Source organism: Camellia sinensis, chromosome 14 (assembly GCF_055761805.1).
Source record: "Camellia sinensis isolate YWXY chromosome 14, ASM5576180v1, whole genome shotgun sequence".
Classification (NCBI taxonomy): domain Eukaryota; kingdom Viridiplantae; phylum Streptophyta; class Magnoliopsida; order Ericales; family Theaceae; genus Camellia; species Camellia sinensis.
In genome coordinates, this window is record NC_138974.1 from 143,368,612 (window position 1) to 143,372,033 (window position 3,422).

Below are 3,422 nucleotides of genomic sequence, written 5' to 3' on the forward strand. Positions count from 1 at the left end.
TGTTGCTGGCCAAGGCTACGGCCTGTACTGCAGCATGCTGGCCAAGGCAGCGGTATGGGCTACAACATGCTGGTCATGGCTGCGGCATGTGTTGCTGGCCAAGGTTGTAGCCTGGGTTGCGGCTTGTGCTGTAGTATGCTGGGCAAGGCAGCGGCCTGTGTTGTAGCATGTTGGCTAAGGCTGTGGCATGCTGGACAAGGCAGCGCCCTATGCTGCTGGCAAAGGTTGCGCCCTGTGCTGCTACATGCTGGCCAAGGCTACAGCATGTGTTGCTGGCCAAGGCTGTGGTCTGTGTTTCTTGCTAAGGCTACGGCCTGTGCTATAGCATGTTGCCCCAGGTTTCCGCCTGATTGGGGCTGCATTCCCAAATAACGCGACTCGTAGACAGCGCCTCGTAGTGCGACTAGGTCCGCGCACGATGGGGCTCTCACTCTCTCCAGCGCCCCTTTCCAAGGGACTTGGGTCCGGTCCATCGTTGAGGACGCTTCTCCTGACTACAATTCGAACAACGTGGTTGCTTGATTTTCAAGCTGTGTGCTTTCCGATTCGCTCACCGTTACTAGGGGAATCCTTGTAATGTTCTTTTCCTCCGCTTATTGACATGCTTAAACTCAATGCATAATCCCGCCTGTCCTGGGGTCGCGGTCGGAGCGTCTTCGCAGCCGCGATAGGGTCATAACAGTTTTCCACCCACAACTCGTTACGATGTGTCTTCAGTCGCGGGGTACTCTTTTTTAGGCCGACCGCGTGCGGGTAGGCGTGGGGTGCCAACATCAACCCACGACGCTTCCCATCGGGGGAGGGGGTACGGGCGATGCAACGTGAGATGCCCAGGAAAACGTGCCCTCAACCTTATGGCTTTAGGCACATCTTCCATTCAAAGACTCGATGGTTCACGGGATTCTGTAATTCACACCAGGCATCGCATTTCACTACATTCTTCATCGATGCAAGAGCCGAGATATCCATTGCCGAGAGTCGTTTAGTTTCTTCGTGAGATGCACCAAGCGTGCTCTCTTTGTTCAAGTTCCTTGGCCCAATTCCCACTGGGGTTTGTTGGTTTGCTGGGGAATGGCACCCGTGCCCCCAGAGGGGTTCTGAGTGCACTCCCGACGAGAGGTAACATGAGGGTACCGATGACTTGCCTCTTGCTTCCCCAGTGGTGAAATGACAAGTTTGCGGGTCGTTCTGCTATGCAGGCATCGACAATGATCCTTCCGCAGGTTCACCTATGAAAACCTTGTTACGACTTCTCCTTCTTCTAAATGATAAGGTTCAGTGGACTTCTCACGACGTCGTTGGCAGCGAACCGCCGACGTCCCCGTGATCCGAACACTTTATCGAACCATTCAATCGGTAGGAATGACGGGCAGTGTGTACAAAGGGCAGTGTGTACAAAGGAATGACTCTCAATTACTATTAATTCCTTGTTGAAGACCAACAATTGCTATGATCTATCCCCATCATGATGAAATTTCAAAGATTACTAGGGCTTGTCGGCCAAGACTATAGACTTGTTGAATACATCAGTGTAGCGCACGTGCGGCCCAGAACATCTAAGGGCATCATAGACCTATGATTGCCTCAATCTTTCCTGGCCTAAGGGGCCATAGTCCCTCTAAGAAGCTAGCTATGGAGGGTCACCTCCACAAAGCTAGTTAGCAGGCTGAGGACTCGTTCGTTAATGGAATTAACCAAAAAAATCGCACCACCAACTAAGAACGACCATGCACCACCACCCATAGAATCAAGAAAGAGCTCTCAGTCTGACAATCCTTATTATGTCTGGACCTAGTAAGTTTCCCTATGTTGAGCCAAATTAAGCTGCAGGCTCCACTCCTGGTGGTGCCCTTCCGTTAATTCCTTTAAGTTTCAGCCAAGCGATCATACTCCCTCCGGAACCCAAAATCTTTGATTTCTCATAAGGTGCCAGCAGAGTTTTGAAAGTAACATCTGTTGATCCCTGGCTGGCATCGTTTATGGTTGAGACTAGGATGGTATCTGATCATCTTCGAGCCCCCAACTTTCGTTCTTGATTAATGAAAACATCCTTGGCAAATGCTATCGCAGTTGTTCGTCTTTTATAAATCCAAGAATTTCACCTCTGACTACGAAATACGAATGCCCTCGACTGTATCTGTTAATCATTACTCCGACCCCGAAGGCCAACGTAATAGGATCAAAATCCTATGATGTTATCCTATGCCAATGTATCCAGAGCATAGGCTTGGTTTGAGCACTGTAATTTTTTCAAAGTAACAGCACCAGAGGCACAACACGACCAATTAAGACCAGGAATGCATTGCCAGTAGAAGGGATGAGATGACCGGTGCACACCTGAGACGGACCGGTCGACCCGACCCAAAATCCAAGTACGGGCTTTTTAATTGCAACAACTTAAATATATGCTATTGGAGCTGGAATTACCGTGGTTGCTGGCACCAGACTTGCCCTCCAATGGATCCTCGTTAAGGGATTTAGATTGTACTCATTCCAATTACCATACTTAAAGAGCCTGATATTGTTATTTATTGTCACTACCTCCCCGTGTCAGGATTGGGGAATTTGCGCGCCTGTTGCCTTCCGTGGATGTGGTAGCCATTTCTCAGGCTCCCTATTTGGAATTAAACCCTAATTCTCCGTCACCCATCACCACCATAGTAGGCCACTATCCTACCATCAAAAGTTGATAGGGTAGAAATTTGAATGATGCGTCACCGGCATGAAGGTTGTGCGATCCATCGAGTTATCATGACTCATTAGAGCATTGGGCATAGCCCGCGTTGACCTTTTATCTAATAAATGCATCCCTCTCGGAAGTCAGGGTTTGTTGCACATATTGGCTCTAGAATTACTATGGTTATCCGGGTAACAAATACCATCAGTGAAACTATAACTGATTTAATGAGCCATTTGCAGTTTCATAGTCTGAATTAGTTCATACTTACACATGCATGGCTTAATCTTTGAGACAAGCATATGACTAATGTCAGGATCAACTGGATTGCATTTCTCTTTATGACATCGATACTGCATAAGCCTAATCGACGGAGTCGGCATGGTCAGAGGCAGGCACGGCCGTAGGCTGCAGCGAACAACGGACGCTTGGCAAGGAAATGAAGGTCGAAGACCACGTGTACCTGCACAAGGCTCTGAATCCGAGAGCATGAGTATAACCGCCTGCGGGCCATGCTACTGACACAGTAACGTGAGGACAGTATGGAGCACATGAGATACTTTGGGGTTCACCCAGCGCCACGAGGTGGCGAGACGAATATAGGAAAACGATTCGGACCAAATTCCTTTTTGTTAGGTAGGCAACACAGGAACCCACACGAGGCAGAAAGAAAAATTTTGCCTTCAAGCACAAATGAAGAGGAATGCACCAGAGGAGTTCATTGCATAGGCAAGGATCCATCCAA

The 3,422-nt window shown here is 48.8% G+C and overlaps 1 non-coding gene and 1 pseudogene across 1 annotated transcript; both read right to left on the reverse strand.

The window, feature by feature from the left end:
- Nucleotides 1-824: 824 nt before the first annotated feature.
- On the reverse strand, nt 825-980 carry LOC145812551 (5.8S ribosomal RNA). The gene has a single exon (XR_014355993.1). It is a non-coding gene; the product is annotated as a 5.8S ribosomal RNA (ribosomal RNA).
- A 226-nt stretch (nt 981-1,206) lies between these two features.
- LOC145812658 (18S ribosomal RNA) lies at nt 1,207-3,002 on the reverse strand (annotated as a pseudogene).
- Nucleotides 3,003-3,422: the final 420 nt, after the last annotated feature.